General features: G+C 46.2%; 1 protein-coding gene across 6 annotated transcripts in view; it reads right to left on the bottom strand.

Moving 5' to 3' along the window:
• LOC124217790 (uncharacterized) overlaps positions 1 to 20,396 on the bottom strand; it is a 174,975-nt gene that overhangs the window by 70,000 nt on the left and 84,579 nt on the right. For 5 of the 6 annotated variants that reach the window (XR_011176958.1, XR_011176957.1, XR_011176959.1 and 2 more), the window contains exon 3: positions 8,123 to 8,458. The gene's annotated coding sequence lies outside the window, so the exon portion shown is untranslated. Of the gene's footprint in view, positions 1 to 7,383; positions 8,029 to 8,122; positions 8,459 to 20,396 lie in introns of those variants that run through there. The other variant, XR_011176962.1, reaches the window with a different exon arrangement.

The raw sequence follows: 20,396 nt of genomic DNA, 5'->3' as shown, positions 1-20,396 counted from the left end.
GAAATGAGAACCCTTGTACTCCTAAAGAGAATACGGGGTATCGGGTGGAGGGAAAGGGAAAACAACACCCGCCTACGATAATACTGATGAATTAGCTTCATGCTTCTGCCGCAGCACAAACACGCGAGTTCATTGGTGGTGCATTGGACTGGCTCACACACGCGAAGGAGGCAGGCTTCATCCAGGTTTATTGTTGGCGGCCACGTAGTTACCTCGTTCAGAATCTCAAGAGGAAAAGCACCTTCTTTGCACTATATATCAAGCCAACTACCCCTGCAGCTCGTCCATGGTGTCTCGGTGGGCAGCCGCAACGTCCGTACGCGCAAGCTGGTCAGCCGGTGAATGATCATCCTTGTCTCCACCCACTAACCCTGACAGCATAATCATCGGGTTACCCTCCACTTAGACTATAGTTAACCGGCCATTGTGGTTCCTCGATCTAAATGTGTACTTAAGACCCACTGGTTTGTTTTGTTCAAGGCGAGGTAACTCCGCTCTATCAGGTGACCGATCTGAGGCCACGGCTCTGATACGCGTCTGCCTTTGCACTTGTTGTATGGAACTCGCAACAATTACCTCTTCAACCAGACGACTGTGTTTCTAAATACTCATTTGTTATGCCATTACATAGATCATCGCAAATCCAGCTGTTCTATTTCATGTCATCCATCTCGGACGATTGGAATTCTGCGGTAGCAGACTGAATCCTTATCACGGATCGTTGGAGAACACTTTCGAAAATCCACAAGCCATCATCCTGGAATCAACAAATTGAGGATACGGACTGCAGTGTTCCGTACGTCTGGCAGAGAAGAGGAGAAAAGGCCACTGAATATTTATGCGACGATTAGATTAATAAAACAATATTCGTTGCCCGTTAACTTGATGCTGCAGCGGACGGTTCATCTGTGTTCATAAATAAAACATCGGTTGTTTTACCTCCTGACGCATAAACGCCAATCGAGCGATTATCAGAACTGACTCGAGCCGCGTCCCATCGCTTCGCAGTTCCCCGTGTTCCTCAAGTCGTGTATCCTTCTGCCGCGGATTCAACACCGACCCGAAGTGTCTGTGCTGAAAACTGCAGCAGGGCGAGGCCGAGTCAACGTATTAACAAGCCCAACCGCTGGAATATCTCAGCTTAGCAATTTTATAACGACGCACCTTGTGAATGGCGAACGAGATGTACAGGAATTGATATTTCGGCAAGAATTTATCCCAGCATCCCGCGCTTCGCGCGCATACCTACGGGTGTGTCGAATGGACCGAGAGCTTGCGCGCTTAATAAGTTTAGGATTTTACTTTGGCGGTGTTTCAGGGCTAATTGGGTCCCACTCCGCGTGCCCCTCTGATGGCGCCTGACAGCTCGAGTAACGATCGATTCGACCCGGACCGACGGGTGATCGACAAATCGAATAATTCGATCTAATCGACAATTAGAAAGAGATCGAAGAAGGTGGACTTTTTCCCAATCAGACATTGGGCTCTAACGTTATATACTTCGGATAATACAATATGCCGATGAAAACGATTATTCATTGAAAATGTTTCGGCCCAAAGCTTCTGTTTCAATGGGGTAAATGGTAATCAAACTATTCTTGCCATCGTGTACTTCGATGTGATGCTTATTCTATAACTGACGAACCCTGGTAAACGGTCTTCCAATCATAATAAAATCGCAAGTGCGTCAACGGCGGCCATGTTAATACTGTAACGGTATTTGAATCTGTTCATCAATTATCATATTATGAACCCATTTTATGTCACTTACGGTCAAAAAAACAATAAACGTGAACATGAGATACCTTACCGTACCTATAATATATCTTTTCGGAGAGCAGGTAATCGATGGATTTTCGAGTACAAAATGGAAAGATCGGCAACTCCGGAAGCGCGGAGAGCACGAGGGGAAGCTGCGAAGTGCGAGCCGGGTATAAAGGAGTAAAAAGTAGAAGCGGACGTCTCACTTCGGGCTGAGAGGAACTTGGGAAGGGGAGAGCGAGAGGTGAGAGGCCTCCGCGGCCCTCCAGAGACTGAGCTCGGTGCAGGTATGATCATGATAAGCAGGTGATAGATGCCACACCAGGTACCACCGGGTCCCACCAAACCCTCGATGCCGCTCCACCGGGCACAATGCTATTTGTTTCTGCCCAGCGGAGGACGCGTAAGCTTTCCCTGGCAAGAGTTGACTTCTTGCGCAGGGCAGCGCAGGGCAGCGTCCCGTGCGGACGATTTTTCTCTTCATTTATTCGTTTTTTTTTTCATCCGGCTTCCCGTCAGCCTCTCCGCTCCTCCGTGTCGGTTAAATCACATCGACAGATAATCACAACTTAATTTGCCCCCCGCTGCGAAGTCATAGTAGCCGGTGCGTTATACCGTCGAGTCACTCCACTCCACTCTCTCGCTCCTTCTCTCTCTGTATCTCATTCTACCCGCGACGTCGAAAGAGCGGTTAGGCGACTTTAGTTCAAACATGACACGGGAGTCGTTGCCCATTCATTGTATGCAGATGGATTCATCGTTCCCCGTTACCGTGTCAAGGAATTTAATTTTTAAAAGCTTACGAAAGCTGCTTCTGCTCCTCCTTCGTCCGTTTATTCCGCTCCTATCCGCTTCCACATATTGTAATAACGCAACTATTCACTTTTCCTCACAACAAATCCTCTTTACTCTCTTATTAAGCTTTTTCTTTCTTTCAACCAGTTTACTAATGACAATGAATCGATATTATAAAGTCAAATCAATATCGCAAGGCTTGTATACCTCATCGGGTAAGTCCGAACGAGAACTCGATCGATGCAACCCGACACAAAATCACACTTATTCAGAAAATAGTATCAGTAGTCAAATCTCTAGTTAATTGCTCACATGCTGAAAATGTTTTTTTGAGTCAGTAAACGTCAATGGGGTATTTCAACCAATGATTCCAGTAACCATTTAGCGACCAGTAGAATTCCGGAAAGTCTATTCGAATCGATTAGGTAGCAGCTTCATGTTTTCGATCAAAATGAAGGGACAATCTGCAAAACGAACGGTAACATTAGTCCAATTAGTCTCCTCGACGAGCTTAAGAAACAACAGAATTATGAAGCACGAACGTAGCCGGTTTGGGAATCGTCGTGTAGTGGTTGTTAGTATCGGTGATGCGTGCATCGAATATAGGTACTATAGGGGATAATCGGTGCTGACGTGGTTCAATGTTAAAACGAAACAGGAGCTGCGATGCGAGAAGAGCGGGGTATTTTGAATCAGGCATATGTGCGGGTCGTTTGGTGAATCGTGATGTAGTAAGAGGCCATCTATCAAAATTAAGTGATCAAAACTTACGAAACGAGTGCTTTCATCAACTCAGAGCAGAGCCGTAAATGGTCTATACCTGAGCGCCGGACATCAGTGGGCAATATAAAGTGATTTACGCGAAGGAATCATACCATGACGTTACCGATACTCCTCCAGGGTGATTCGAACGATGCATCAACGTCGATCGATCCCAGCGTGCACAACTCGTTAACTACCTATTACTTGCTCTCAATATTCTTGCATAGTAAGCGGTCCAAGAACAAATTCATCGCGAGAGGGTAAAGAAGGTGAAGAAGAAGAAGAAGAAGAAAAATAACTGTACATATAAAGACTTTTCGTCGATCGATCATTGACATAAATGCACACTGGTCTCAAGAAATGACTGACACTTTGAGACGTTGTTGCAGCTACGAGGCGTTAAGTGGATATTGATGATAATGTTGAAGGGAGGATATTTTTCAACCGGGAAAGTTGGTTCGTGAATGATATCGGCTAGATTCACGGATAGTCAGGAAGAGATTCAATAACTTTTCACCCGGTATCTTCGGGATCTTGATCAAGACGTTTACACTTGAGCTTCGACGATAAGCCCCAGAGTTCAGATATATTTTACAGCCCAACCCGGCCCCTAATTTTTCTCCGTTTCGGGTCCAGTACCTTCGTCTCCGTCTTTCCACTCCTCCGTTTCTCCGGTATAACGGTGATGGCGATTGTTGGGCTGTTGTCGTGGATACTGAGATATCGGGTTACTCGCACAGGCGATAAAATAATTGTCTCCTTAAACCCATCACCGTACGGGGCAAGGGCCGGACGATTAATTCGAGAGATTTCGGAGGAAGAAATCTTAAGGACTTTATTAAACGCTGATTGGTGCCCCGAGATATCAGATTCCTCAAGCCGCTCGAGTCAAATAATAAAGAATAAGATTACAGATATGACGCGGTCATAGAATTATGTTATTAATTAAACGGGCTTTGACTATCCTCAACCACGTCACTGCAGTTTTCCCTGATTATCATTTATCGTTGTTTAAATTCTCACATTTGTCAATTAAGCAGCGGAGCAATTAAGCCGCGTGGTAACAAGTTTCGTTGTTCGGTAGGATTCACGGAAACGAGATAGGTATGAACGTTACCCGCATCGGTTCTCGGTCATCTTTTTCTACTTCTACCGAACCCTGTGAGACTCGTTCACATTCTCAACAGTTAATAAAGCCGTATCAGTCAATTAACAATTGGTCACAGTCTTCTGCCGTTTTAATGAGGTTATTAATCTTAATCATCAAATTAACTTTCAATCAGAATCTAGACGTTTTCACGCTGGGCTTACCGCATTCAAATGTATCAATCATCGGGGGGCATTGTGTGGAGAACGGGGAGGTTCCCGGCCGAGCATTCGACGTCATTAAAATTCATTTGCACCCAATATCCTCCTCACCGCGGCCTCTCTCGTACAAACGGCGCAGCAACAACTTGCTAATCATTACACCGGTTTAAGCCTCGTTTAATTTCATCACTTTCAATGAATCCATTCGCGCACAGCTGTGTGTGCGTGTAGTTCGGTTTCGGCTCTGCCTGCATCCACGTCGTCAACACGCCACAATACCACTCGACCCTGCACGTCCACATGCGCGCATATTCCGATGATTAATGATCTACTTTGCCCGCCATTAGTCGAGTCCGTTAATGAAGCGGTGACTTGACACGTTCGCTAACTAGCTCTTTCAGCCCAAGGTACTTGCGCCCCTGCAGCAGATCATGATCAGGTCGTAAGAGAGACGCGCACGATTGAATCCCGAGAAAACGCCGGCATTGCTGCAGAATATGAACAAATTAGATAACGCAAACGGAGAGTGGGAAAAAATGCAAGCGTAACGTGATCCTGTATAAAGTACGAAGCATATCCCAACCCTGAAAACCAGCAGGATTATTGGGATGGAAGGATGCGGAGCCTGCATGTTGGCGTTTACAGGTACGAGTGCATATACACGTGGTTACACAGCCTAAGCCTAAGCAAGGTATGCATAAATATACCACTCACAAGATAAAGATCTCTACAGGCTGCAGGACCGGCCTCCAGGCGCAGGACCATTTGTTCCATGCGTCAAACCGCGGCGACCCCATCCAAGGATCGGAGCTCCTTCGTCAATCTTGTGCAATTAAACCATCGGTTAGTGCATCACGGCTATGTTATATACACTGTAGCTTGAATTTGGATTTGAAATCATTCGTAAAGTAGTAACCAATTCGTACAATGTCACATATATTTTCAATAAAGTTACCTTCTCCACGTCGTAACACTAAATGTTCAATTCGAAACGTATTTTTATCGATAATAAACTCAGAAATCATTCGATCTTTTTCAATGACAACAGTTTAAACAAGCAAGGATTTAATTAACTGACGTTGATACACTGAGAAAATGGGCTTCTGTGACTCCATCTGACCAACGTCATTTGAGAAATAATTTGTTTCTTCAATATCGGAATCCGTAAAACTAGTCCAAGGTGAATTTGATCCAATGCCCGTAGAGCGTGCATCGGCAGGATAAGCACGCGTGATGTTGATTTGAATGAAATGAATATTTATCAGGCATATAAGGAGACAAATTGTTTTCCCACAATCAGTGTAGAATAATTTACCAAAACGTCGAGTAGTATATGTTAAACGAAATTTTTACAGCACGCGGTCCTTAACTGACTAACATATTACGCCGCGTAGTCGTTTAACCCACGTTATATACGACCATCCTAAAGTCAATTAGACTTTTCAGTTGAAACATTCTGCAGTTACTTTTTAGAAACTATACCTACCTACACTAAGTCCGGTGCAGCCTAGAGCTGGAATCCAGCTCTCGACGATCGCCTTCGGATGATACGTGGAACGGTGGAAGGAGAGTTACGGGAGAGACTTATGCCATTGCTATCCAGGTGTTTGTGGTCAATCAGATACGCGTTTCCTTGAAAAACCGAGCCGGGTATGCCTGCGGCGACCGGCCACCTCCACACGCCCGAGCATTACACGCATTGTACACGTTACCGAAAAGTCGCACGCGGGGGTTAACCGAGTTAAAAAATCCCGCTTCGAGGTCCGTCCGTCTGTCCGTCCCTTGGCTATCCGAGATAGATCTCTGGCCCTGGCTGAGCGCAGCAATCCCGTTGCAGCGGAGGCTGAAAACTGAGTCGAGTTTCAGGGTTGCCTTGGTTGTCAGCGACGTGCCCGGGGAACAAATTACCTTTTGTTTTCTCAAACTCAGCTGTTATTTAGGGCTAATTTATCACCACCCTGACCGCAGCTCCAACCATTGAAGATATTCTACGATCCGAGTTTTACGTGAAACGATCGAGGAGACGATTCCTCTCTGGTCTCTTCGCGAATGCAGGCGTGGGCTTCGGGATCGACGTGGTATAAATTTCACACCTCTCCGATTTCGGTGCAAGCATCGGTGCGAGGAGCTATTCGCTTACAGATTAAGTGACAAGTGATTACAAGATTTCGATGATTCAACCATGTATTCCCAATAATTTTACTCGAGGCATGCGATTTCAAGCGATTCCAGATGATTTCACCTCGAATGTCTTGCAGTTTTTACTTGTATCAAAATTTCAAGTACTTTCAAAGGATTTCACGTCAAATTCTAACAGTCACTTGTGCTTGGTCTTTGACTGGTTCCGAGAAATTCTCGGGAATTCCAGAAGATTTTTCAACAGATTTTGCGATATCGGGAAACGAATAGCCCCACGCATCGGTGCAGGGGCCCGAATTTCATTACCACTGAGCTTTTGCGACACTCGTTGACGGTTTTAGAGACCTCGAGGCGCGGCTAGTGGGCCCGGGCCGCTCCGCAGGGCCCCTTAATTTCGTATTAACATAATGTATAACGCTCGTATACAAGCGATAATTGCGTTTTAATGCCGGTGTGCTTTACGTGTGGATGGCGCTTAATAAGCTCCCTAAGCTGCGGGATAAAATAAATAATGATATTCATTGTGCACAGGCGAGAGCCCGGGCTAACCAGAAAAGCATTTATCTTCACTGACACTCTGTTTATTAAAAATAATGACTGGTGAGCTACACACGCTCTCGAGGTTTCCCCCGGGCCTGGCAGCTAGCAGGGATACGTACACGCCGACTTCGTGCGGCCCGTCCAACAGGTTGCCGGTCTCCGAACGCCGCTCGACGCGTGACAATCTTATGAAAAAATCTGACGTACAGCAGCGGGCCCATATGCAACGGGGCCTGGAATTATTCGCCTGTACGAATTCCTCTCGGAATTGAGAAAAGCGTCCCGCATTATCGTCGGATGAAGTTTCTGGGAGGGGCCCACGTATATTCGGAGTTTCCGATAAATCATGACGTTCAGGTGTAAATAGGCCACTCAGCCCTCGAAAACACTTCATCAACCCGAACCGGCGCGCAGAGCGGAGAACGCCCGGCAAATATTCCCCTCGGCGATATTTTAATTTACACCGGCTCCGGCTATCCGGCGCACGCAACTCGCCGGCCCCTGCGCACTGCGCACAAAAGCCCTAACCTCGAAGGGCAGGATGGGTGGTGCACAGGTTCCGAAGCATGTGCAGGCGGCTGCTGCCCGCGCTCCCACCGGCCAGCAAATCAAACTCGATAAAATACACAACCGTATATACGTAGGTATACCTATAGAGTGCCGTTGAAGTTCAACAGACGGAGACTCGCCGTCGACGTACGTATTAAAATTGTCGGGGGCTGGCTGTTCGGGGGATTGTAATTATATTATAAATTCAGAGATTAAATATGCGGTCGTATATACCGTACATTTAAATATATACGTGTATACAACCTACCTTTGGGTGATCATGGGTTGATCCACCGATGCACCGCCTAGTTCGATATCAAATCCGAGTCTCAGCTATTCTTCGCATCATCTGCCTATTTGAAGTCCATACTAGGGATGTTCCAATAATTCGAAACACTCGGTAATTCCATGCGAAATGAATGATATTGATTGACTATGACGTGTTCCGTTCATCTGTTTACTTGTTTGGAAACAACGTGCAAACTTAGCTCCAACTCATCAGGGTGGTAGAAATTTTGATCTCCATAAAGAGACATTTTTCGGTGCCATGTTCGTCAATCAGCTTCTGTTTGTTGTGTAAGGAATTCTTGCTTCTTTTTTTCAACTGCAAAAACAAAGTAACGTGGAAATTAAAATCAGAACCATAAAGTAAAGCCTAATTGATTGTAAATTTGGTTATATAACGAGTTTTTTGCGTGACGAAAGATAATTTTTCTGCTAGCTAAACGACGAAAATGAAGTTATATGTTATTCACTTCGACGAGGTAGAGTTGTTTTAAGTTCTTCCTGAACAACAATGGAACCAAGATGCTCAAACAATCGCATTTTAAAAATGACACGTGACTAGAAAAATCGAATATTTTATTCGATGACTAGCAGCACACTTTCATGCAGTACACTAAGTCACCTGAGTAGGTAAACAAGTTAAGACTATTGTTTCTGTTATCATTTTCGTCGACAAATATTCAGCCCCCTTTTTAGTGTTGACAATGTCGTATGATTAAGACCTGATCTGGTATTATCGTCATTCAAATGGCTCACGATTGCAGGTTTTAAATTGTAGCTGAATTGTTGGAGGTCAAGTGACAAGGAAACAATGTCTGATCGCTGTGACTTTCGAAACAAATCCTCGTCCTTGCTACTGACATGACTGTTCATAAGTGGTCGAGGGTTTGGTTAGGAGCAAACAGTAAAGCGTTGGATTCTCAGGGTGCCTTTGTTGGGCGAAGATATCAGCGATTGAACCGGCCGGAGTGAAACTTTCAGGATGGTGTGGAATGAGCGCGAAAGGTGTAAGGTAGAAAACAAAGGAACATAGCTGGATGATGCACGAGGTGTGTTTAGTCGCACGATAGTGACGCGGAGGTTCGAGTTCAGCGCGACGGGAGCCGATTCGGTACATCGTCCTCTCCTTCTCGGGCCCAAGCCGAGGGCTTGTGGAGGCGTCTTTCTCGGCCCCTAACAAGACTCGAATAGAGCCGTCAAAACCGCGGGGGGTGCGAGACTCCGGAGTCAGGCTGGCCCCCCGCTGGCGACCATTTTGGTTTTTATTAACGAGAGAGGAGCGTCCCGTCCACGGGAGGACGACACCGGTCGGCAGGCCTGCCGCAGAGAGACTCTCGCGCTAGTGCGAAGGAATTCATTAGGCATCTCGCGTTAATGACGCTAAGCCTCCATCCACCTTCGGCTACCTACCGAAGACATTTCACTCCGTCTGCTCGGACGGTGGAAGAGAGGCTTAAGTGCTGGGAACACTCGTCTGCTCTCCCCCTCTGACACATCCTCGCGACACTCGTTCCATCGCCTCGAACAACCGTTGGTATTTTATATTCACTTGTTGTTTTTTGTTTCTTTTTTTCATTACTTTTCTTGGTTTTACGTCATTGTTCCGTGGACTCGAACAGCCCGTGGTTCGAGAGTCACTTCGTTACAGAATTAAAACCTTCCGACTCTGAGTTGAGATGAACGTCCATTGAATGTTCCGTCGTGTCGATGTCAATGTTAAGTCGTCAGGCATGATCCTGGCTTCTGTGCGCTTCTCGGAAGACGGAAGCCTACGCTGATCTACCGAACGACAACGCCTGTTTCACTCGTCGAAACGATAGTGGACAATTTGTTCTTCTCATCGATACTTCTACAATCTGCTGGAAAAAGCCAGTTACCATAATGTCGAAAAATGAGTGATCATTGGCAGCATGTTTTCTATTTCAACGTATCCGTGAACAGAATATTTATCAACGTTGCCACGAACAGAATTCACGTTTTTGAAGAGAATTACATTACTTTACCAGACGCTAACTGGATGACAAATTTCTTCAAGCAGAGTCAGAGTGTTCGCTAAAGTGTCCGGAAAGAAAACTAACCGAACCTTCTAACACGTCTGGTGCGAAAAGCGGAAAGGAGTTCGAGTCGAGGTGGCGGCAGTGGTTAGTGAGAGCGGAGTTTGAACGTGGAGAACGTTAAACAAAAAGAATCGTTCTGAGATCAGGGGGACTGGAGGAGACGTCGTTCGTGGAGGTAATTCTTTCGAGGTATGGAGCTTCTACCAACCTAGATGGCAGGCCTCGCGAGGAGCAGGCAGGTCTCCGGTCGCTATCAGAGATGAGATCAGATCTCGGGGCGGGCAGGCGATGTTGGTATAACAAAACACTGTCCGGTGATGAGCGTCATTACCCCTACCCGGAGACGGCGAAGCCCCGTCACGACGGCCATCTTGGAGAGCTCTGACTGGCTGCCTACTGGAAAGGTTTTGTCCATCGGGGCCAGGGATGCGAAAGGTTATTGCATCGCGTTCCGGCGGGCTCAGCCGTTAATTAATTATCGATTATCGCCCCGTCATATCGCGTCTCACCTCGGCCAGTCACGTCGCAGCGACGAGTGCCCTCCGGAGCGTTTTGCGACCACGGTGAAATTCGACGAGTGTGGGTGTTAAACCCGCCGCCATACTTACTCCGGCGACCTACACATCCGAAGCCGTTGGGATACACGAATCGCGGGTAATTCAGGAGCCGATACGCGTTTCCGGTCGAAATGAACGACGACAAAACTTTCAAGGTCGTGAAAGGACTCGCGCACGATATCCATGGCAACCGGAACATCGTTGGTGCACACACGCTACGTGCTCTGTGATCTCGCTCACACGTGTCCCACCTTTGCGCACACTGCGGTACAAAGTGCCCTGTGTACATTCAGCTTCGCATCAAGCTACTCGCGGTGTCTGCTTTACACCCTTTCTCCTCTCGCCTCTCTCTCCCTCTATCCCCCACCTTCTTGAGTGCCTTGGCACTCCTCCTCCTCGAACGGCTCGAGAGGCTCCTCCGCCTCTCGGTCGGCTCGCGATGCTTCTTTTCTGCATCCTCCGTTTATTATCAGCAATTTGGCGCGCACTCGCGTGAGCGTAATTTCATATTGGTTTTCTCCCACCCGAGAAGAGGCTTTTTCCTCCTTCCCTCGAACCTTTTTTTATGTCTTATATTCGCTTTTTACTCCTTCGTGCAGCCGGGGTGAAAGGCTTCGTGCGGCGGAACCTTAACGCGCGAATATAACCAGCACGAGAACGAGCGAGGATCTCATGAGGGGCACTCACAAATTAGAAGATGATACTTTTGAGGGACTAGTTAGGAACTAGACTGATCGACTGTCTATCTGACGGCTCGACCTGCTCTCAATTTGCTTCAGAGATCGGTGAACCTCTGCAGTAACAATGCATCCTGAAACTTCAAACTTCACGGTCCTCGAAAAAATATTCTATACCGCACAATCGCAAAGATGTACTTTGAGATGCATCTAGATGAATCGTCTTGTAAATCATCGACCACCTTATAGATCCCCGTAGAGAAGATCTAGGTCATAGAACACGAACAGGTTTTTGCTTCCCCTGAGAAACGTTCGTCTAAAAACCGACTCAGAAGAATCGGCATCACGGTACGCGAAGCTTACATTCGAAGAATCGACGATGTAACAACAATTGGAATATAACTTATGGAATTTGTGCTAAGTAGCAAGAAGTTCATCCTACTCCTGACATTCGGAAACTCTTTCCCATGGGTGTTCAGTGATGAGAAAACCTAACGGCAAGAAGTGACAAAGTAAGGAATTCCCTATTTCATAGAAAATCTCAGCGGTGAGTCTTGAGTACGAATTTAACTGTATTTGAACTTGTCCCGGATTAGACCTCAGATTAAAATTAACTACCGGTTAGCTGACTTTAGTTCCTGACCGAGTACGTAAGCTACTATTTATCTTTAAGAACAGGGCCAATCCTACAACGACTCGGACAATGACTATAGGCATCACAATTTGCATGGCGCGTTGCTGCTGCAGTTACGCTGTGGAAAAGTTACCCGATCACTTTTCCGTCAACCCACTGGTAGCAGCTCAGCGGCGCGTCAAGACCCCCGATTTTACCCGGCAGCGTTAAGCTGTTTACTAAGTTTGGTCGTCCAGTCCATTCCTAAATAGTCTTTTCTCGACGGTTACCAGCAGATTATCACTTCCACGCCCACGTTTAAGCCCCGTTTAAAGTATATTCTCCATTCTGGGTTCTCTATCCCATTACCTCCGTCATGCTACTCACCGAATCTATCAGGGATGCGATATTCACCTTCCCTCACCATAATGTGCTGCATCCCGTGAACCAACAATTCCGTTAATTGCCTTTCAGGTAGATGAGAGTTTTGGTTTAGCGACTGTTGCTAGTTACAATATCATTGTCTTTATATCTACGGCGTGCCTACATCATCATCTCGTTCTATAAAATCATTTTGCATTGGACAGAGTATTATAAATTGACACTGCTAGATCTTACGCTAATTCTGATATTCGAAGATGTCAGGACACTTCTATTATGGCAACACTCTTGTGGAGACTGGGAGTCGAAACGTTCGAAAATTGCTATCATTCCAAGAAATGTTATAATAATGGATACATCACAGTGAATTAATTGGCCACTTCACCCCACATTTAGTTACAACCATGAGAAGGTAGAGGAGCCTCCAGGCCGTATAAAGGAGCGCGAACGAAGCACCAGTGCGTCAGGAATTACAAGGAATTAAATGCGGCAGGTGCAGGCAAGTTCGATTGGTGATATAATTTCGTCGGCGAGCACGCCATTCGGTGGTTAAGAGAGCTAGATATATACATATATATATAGAACCAGAGAGAGGGAGAGGGAGAGAGGCTACTCAAAAGGGAGAAATGCGCCTGGAGGCTCTCATGAATCAAGGGATCACACCCTTGTTAGCGAAGTGCGCGTGTGCATGGGGCTTCCCTCGCCGGTCATGGTTGCGATCTATCGCCGAGTCGGCGTTAATTCCTGCATCCTCCAAGGAGTACGGTGCCCGGGGTTAGAGCGAGAAAAGCGGTTCTTACAGTCACTCGGGTCTTTCGCGATCGCTGCACTTGCATAGCTGCAGTGGAATCGAGCCAGCGTAAAACTTTTCCCGTCTGCAGATATTACGTTTTCTACCTTCTCTGCAACCACGTACCGCGCCTTTTATCATCCAATTAAAGCGTGATTTAGAGTTGCCGCTTAGATGCACGTTTAGCGATCGTAAAAGTCATCACTGTACGGTAATCAGCTCAACATTAAAATCATCGTACTAACGATAGACCGAAATTCGCCAATCAATTAATTATACCCAGGGTCGTTAAATTAATTCGAAACTCATCCCTCGTTCAACTTTTTGACTATTCGCCCTAATTCTGCGTCTCAAAAGGAACATATTCCGATTTTGTTAACAAGGCGTGCATGCGCTCATGCGTATGTGTGTGTGTGCGTGTAACGGTCGGTCTTCAGAAAAACAAATTCATTTGGTGGGGGTCGTGATTGAAAAATCATGGCTATACAAACCTGACAAATGGAGACCGGCTAATTATCACCAGAAGTAAATTAATCTTTCAGAGGTAGTTGAGCTGTTAATGGGTAGAGCGTTAAACGATGGTTGGGAGTTGTGACAGGCTCAGGGTGCAGGAGAGGATGGAACCCAGCAAAGCCGAGGCCGTGAAGCTTTTCTCTCCGTAGGCGTAGAGAGAATATAAGCACAAGGATACTAACATGACCGATGAAGAGCCAAGAGGAAGTCTCGTGGAACGCAGAGAGCGGCGGGTAAGACGCAGGAGGTAGAAGAAGAGGAGAAAAGATGAGTAATAAGAATAAGAAGAGGGAGATGAGGAATTCTACTTCTACTTTTTGCTGTTCTCTAATTAGGGGCCAATTATAGCGAGCAGGCGCTTGGCTCCACACAATACCTGCGAGCGTGCAGCGGCAGCAGCAGGAACGGCAGCAGAGGAGTACCTACTCGAGTAGGTTATGGCCGGCATGTGTTGAGGTATCGATGCACCGGGGTGATTAACTCTGATTTTTTTTGGTCCTGGAGCCTAGCCAGGCAGGCTAAATACAACGATTAAGGTGTTCGCGCACCGGTACCGCGCTTCTTTTCATACCGGCACATCTCATGCTGAACGCTGTTTACTTTGCTCGGTGCGAAGAGCTGTTCCGGGACTCTCCGGAGCGGTATGGCATTCCTGAAGGCACGTACCCTGTCTTGCGCCTACAGTCGACGCGACGATTTCAGGGAACATCTGTTTATTCAGCCAATTATAAAAACGCGGACAATAATTTCGACTCGGCTAATCAGCTTACCTTGGTATATCATAATGCAGGCTAGCTGCAGGGGGTAGTCCTCTCGTACCGTATACGTATACTCACGAAGATCTGATAAACCTGATCTTATTTATTACCTTACCTCGATGCCCAAGCATCTGTGTAACACGGCTTATGTATACCCACCAACTTCTAGTCTCCGATACACTCGCGTCACTCGACATAATACAGATTTCATATGCTAATTCGTTGATTAACAATACCGAGATGGCGTTTCGTCATCGTGGCTCGAGATCAGCAACACGGTTATACCCTGCCCACCTTAATACACTTTGGATTTACATGTTAATTTTTTGTTAACCCCTCAAACCAGCTCTGCCTCTTCGTATTCTTATTCTCCCTCCATTTTTTGGTAACAACACTGGAAGCTTCTCGGTGTTATTTATTCTTTTAATTCGTCAAGCTATCTCATCTTCTCCAAAGTTTTTTTTCTCTCTTTTCTTTTTCACCTTACTTCAAATTTTGAAACGGAGTGCAGATTCGGAACGCAATAAATGTAAGAAAGGGACGCGTTCCTCGGACGGTTGCTGTATCCACCGCATCGCCGTACAAGCACGAAAAGCGAACTCAGAGACAACTATATTAAGACGAAGAAAGAGATACGATCTCTGGTGATCCGTGGCCAGAGAGAGAGCGTCATGCTGGGAGAACCTGGTCACACCTCGGAGCCACGGGGAGTCAAAGCCTTGATTCAATTATACCTCGTAGCTTACGTGAAGTTGGGATTCGTTTAGCTCAATTTCGTTCCATTTCGTCTCGTTTCATTTCGTTTCGTTCCGGCGAAATTGAGGGGGTGCAGAACGCGCCTTCGCAATAATGGTACATTTTCGAGCTCTCGTCTATCTCGGATGACACCGATGTCGGGAAAATTGGAATTTCCGTGTGTTCGGCAGCTCCCGCGTTTTAACGTGCGGTCAATTCAACTATGAGAACGAACTGTAGGTGAAAGGAGAGAAAAAGTGATGGAAAGTTGGGTTTCCAATGCGCGATGGGGTTCGGGATGAATTTCTGGAAGGCGAGAGGCGGGAGTTTATGCCGTGCACACGGTGCGTCGTCTCGCACAGTAAGACGCCGATGGTATCTAAGGCAGCTAATATAGTTGTCGTGAATATCTTAAGCCGTCGAGGCATTCCTCGGGGTCCTCTTCGTGCCCCGCGTTATGAGGCTCGACGGGACGCCCATTCATTCGGGCGAAGCATCTGCTAATTTGAAATCATGGCAGTTTGATTGCACGACCCGACATACTTTCATCCACTTCTTGGATCCCCCGTCCCCCGGTTATATTCCGGAATTCACTTCTTTCTCGGGCGGCGTGCTACGCGTTATTAATCGATCAGCGAGTGGTCACCACAATTGCGCACTAATTGGTCTAGAAGTAAGGTATGGTTCGGAATTGAACATCTTCGAACACAGGAATTAGGGGCCAATTCTCGTTGCTCTCGACGTTCGGTTTTTCATCTCGCTTTGTCCCAGCTACAGATGTAATCTCGGTTCGAATCTAGTAGAACATCACTCAGGCTCGGCGGCAGCGCTCGAATAATCATCTCAATTAATTGTCGGTGCTAATTAAAGCTAAACTCTTCAAGTAATTAACAGCTGACCCTATCGCTCAACAAGATCCCACCGATCGAACAGCTTTTCGTATAACAAGGAAACCCCGCGTGCTGCAGACGAACCTGGACACCTCAACTTACTCTTAAACTGCAAGATGCTGATTTCTAGGGGGGAAATCAGTGGTTCACACGTGAGCTAAAGTTATTTTTACAATTACACGGCGAGCAATTTGATGTACAGGCAAAGGGCAATCATTCGCACCTTTTCAAATTTCGTGTGTCAAGTCAGAGGTTGTGTGTGTGTGAGTAACACCCAGAGTTCTCTCCGTGTATCCTTCGTTCTCGACAACGCGGAGGACGGGCTTCGAGCATCTGATCGGACACCGAGATTCGAAGAAGGAACGAACATTTTTCAGATTTTACAGAACCTGGCCCGACACATGTAGACACGCCTAGCCAGTTTTATTGGAATTTGTAAGATATTCTCGAAAGGGAAAAGAGGGATTAACCCACCTCCATCTCATCCGAGTAAAGACATCAGTTAGAAACTTATCTCGAGTCGATGACAAAGTAATTATGGGCCTACTTAAATCTTATTCATCCAATTAATTATTCATACCACGGCGATCACGCGCTTATGCCGAAAATGAAACCTCGCAGAACTTGAAATCTGTTTCTTTCCAGTCTCCGTGTTACTTGTTTTGAAAACAATTTAGAAATAAGCACGAGATAGCAAAAAAAAAAAAAAAACGAATGTGCAAAAAATTCGCAGACCATCCTGTGACACGATCAGACTCATGACTAGAGACGTACAACGTCTGGGTATTTTTTTGTTAAAAATAAAGAAAAAGGACGATTGAATACATGAAATTATTCAAAGCCATTATCGACTTTCCGTTCCAACAAGCGATACATGCATACATGACTACATACACACTCACAGACAATTATGTTTGTTAACGAAGAAGTTAGCGGTGTCGGTAGGTACGGAAAATCAGAAATGCACCAAAGCAGAGGAGTCATAATCGTTTACTGGCGGGAGCATTGTCTGCATTGTTTAAGGGGAGGCCACACAAGCAATGCGTTATGCATACGGAATGTCAACGCCACACAACGCGAACACTGCGAGTATACGCGGAATATCACGGTGAATGTCGAAGAATTTCTCATACCTATATCCACGGCTTCGGACCCGGCGGACTGATGCCCAATAGCGCGTCTGAAAAACCTTGACCGCCGGATCAGTAAGCGATTTTAGAGAAGGAAAGAAGTCACTTGAACTTTGAAACGAACGAGTGAAACGAAAACGATGGATATCTCCGTGAGCGCAGCAAACTTTGGGTTTGGAGAAATGGAGTCACCAGGTGCCTGGAGCCCGATTGGGATGGAGGAGGACTCTGTTAATCGTCGATTCAAGGGGTAATCGTTCCGTGCTCGTACTTCTGAAACGGTGCTTTCGTCGGGCGGAGAGACTCAATTATCCTCTAATTGATAGTCAAATGGCATAATATATCGTTGCGGACACGGTACTACGGTGTCACTCGGTGTGTATAAGCCTGTTTGACAGGAAACGATCGAGTCGATAGAATAACTTAGGCCAACAGGCACTCGTCATGCAGGCTATATAAGTTCTCTGTGAAATGAAAGAAAGGAAGGGGAGACTGGAGAGGAAACGAAACAATATCGCAAGCTCCATCACCAGGTGAAAAGACCATTTTACCTCGATAAAAAAACTGACCATGCTGTCAAAAGTACGAATGCAAAGAATACTGTAACCTCTACGCCGCTTCTATTTATACTCACGCTGGAAGTTGGGTCAAAAGGCGAGAAAGAACCCGAGCGTATCTCACGTTCATCGAATTTAATTCCATGGGATATACGTTGGCGTCTAAGGCTGACGGAAACGTTGGTTTGGCTTCTATGAGCGATTAACAACCCTCTGGGCGACGTCGTGTATCGGCGCAAAAATAAGAGCCCCAAACCGTGATCACCGGCTGTGAAGAGCACTTCCGGGAAACAGGCGGAAAAAGACTACGTCTTCCAAAGCGGGTCGTGGAATGATCCATATCACGTCGTTGAATTTATTTGATAGCTTGACACAAAGGGTAGACGTGGTGCAAATGATCAAGACGAAGGGCGTTACGCTCAGTGCAAAGCGATGCTGCGTCTGGGCGTAGAGCGTAAAACATCATCATTCATCAGTCATTGCATCGGGATATTTTATAACCATCTTACGCACAGAGCATGGGGATGGATGGATAATGTATTAACTGCATTGTTTATGACGACCCTAACCTGAGCTGACAATGAGTTACTATGCATATATTTGTTTGATTAATAGACAGGTTCTAGGTAGGCGATGGGTGGTTTCAGGGTTTGGTCCCTCCTTCAACTCCTTCTAGTTAGTTACCTACTATGGATATAGTGTTAACGGTCTGGCCGTAACAGGACGCAAGAGATGAACGCTCTCCTACTCCGTGATTGATTCTCCACCACTATGCGGGGACGTACCTACACCACGCGACCTGACCACCACGTTTTCACCACCTGAACAGCGCAGGGTCTGACACGATTCTGCATCCGGTACTGTTTCCAATGTGTCAATACTCCTTCAGGCACTTCGCTGTACGGTAAAAGTGTGAATTTTGATTGACAGAACTATTGTTCACCGCGAAATTATCACTGATTAGGCAGGCGGTGAAGAGCAGCTGATATTCCAAGCATACGACGACTTGGAGTGAATGTTTCCTTGAGCGTAAATCGAACGCAGCGTAGAAGAGTCGTCAAGGAAACAGGAGTCATCGGATAACACACTGTGCGTCTAACACGGATTGCGGTGATGGTAATTGTACCGCGGCAACTGATTACTGCCAGTAATACGAGAACTTATTATGGAACTCAATCCAGATACGCGGTATATTCCCGTGTAGCTAACGAAGCGGAGGAATCTGTGGATCATTTTTTGTCGGCAACGTTATATAGCACGGGAACACGGAGCTTGACAAAGTATTGACTTTCTCCACCTGCTTATACCCGTCCAACCCAGGCCATTCCGCGACGCCACGGTCTGCATCCAAAGGCTCCTGATTGCCGATACAAATCGAAAAACTGTGGAGCTTGTTTCTCAGTTTTGCAATCACTTTGATAGACATTGATCTATCGCTCGTTCTGATTATGAAATGACGCTCTACAAACGTAGATTATTCTTTAGAACCTTGTTTGAACTGTATTGAAGAAAATTTTTAGACTACGAAAGAATCCGTATTGTGAATGACCAGTTGGTGTCAATTTATTTTTTAAATCTGTGTGACGGTGGGTAATTCTAACAAAGAGAAAACTGCTTCACAGAAATCGATTTCATGCTTACACAGAAACAATACCGTTTCTGGATCCGTGCGGCATGGGTAAATCGTTTGATAACGGTCCGATCGGTTGGTCTCTTTCGGTTCTTTCGAGGCATTTGAATGCGTCTAGATGGGTCAGGTTAGGTTCGTGGATTCCGCGTATCTGTACGGGCGATTCAGCTCTGATTTGAGCAGTGAAAGTTTGCCTGTATGCGTTTTATGTAATTTTGCTTTCCGATCGCGTGTGGGATGGTAATATCCGACGGACGTTGACTGCTAATGAAGCCAGCGCCTCGCTGTCACCCGCTCAGAAATGTTTATAGACTTTACGTGAGTTCTGATCGCGACTCGACGAGCCACGTAAATAAACGATCCGAAATACTAGAAAAAAAAAGTAAATAAATAAATAAATAAACGAGTTAATACATAGAAAAAAATTACCATCGTGATCACACTTATTTTTCTTCCCTTTCCGAATGAATCACCACAAGCCGTGACGGTAACGTCTCGTCGACGTATCAACCATCTCCTAGGTAAAAAAATCACCCTTGTCAGGATCGAGGAGCACTTTTCGGTGGTTAAAAATAATTTGTTGAATATAAGAACATTAACCCTTGTCCATAAACCTTCCCGCGGACGAGAGTTAGCCGTGGCGAAGCCATAGAGAGGTCCGGATGATCCATAAATAATGCATGCTCACCGTTGCAGCGTATGTGTGTCTTTGACCTGTAATTTCATTGCGAAGGCGTTGGTTTAGACTTTGGCGCCTCCGCCCACAGGTTCAAACATCGAACGAATGAGCAGGCTGCACCAAGGATCGACTCTGCTCGTCCGGCCAGATGATAGCTGGTGTCGAGCGTGAGCTAGAGGCTTGTTGCACGCACCAACACGCACTCCAGGCACTTTAGGAGGACGGGAGGTGTGTGGGTCTGGAAACGATCGGGCACGGTGCACGGAACATCGTGTCGGGTATATTGTCAG

Source organism: Neodiprion pinetum, chromosome 4 (genome assembly GCF_021155775.2).
Source record: "Neodiprion pinetum isolate iyNeoPine1 chromosome 4, iyNeoPine1.2, whole genome shotgun sequence".
In the NCBI taxonomy this organism is placed as follows: domain Eukaryota; kingdom Metazoa; phylum Arthropoda; class Insecta; order Hymenoptera; family Diprionidae; genus Neodiprion; species Neodiprion pinetum.
The sequence above is the reverse complement of the archived record's forward strand: the minus strand, read 5'-3'. Positions and strand labels throughout refer to the sequence as shown.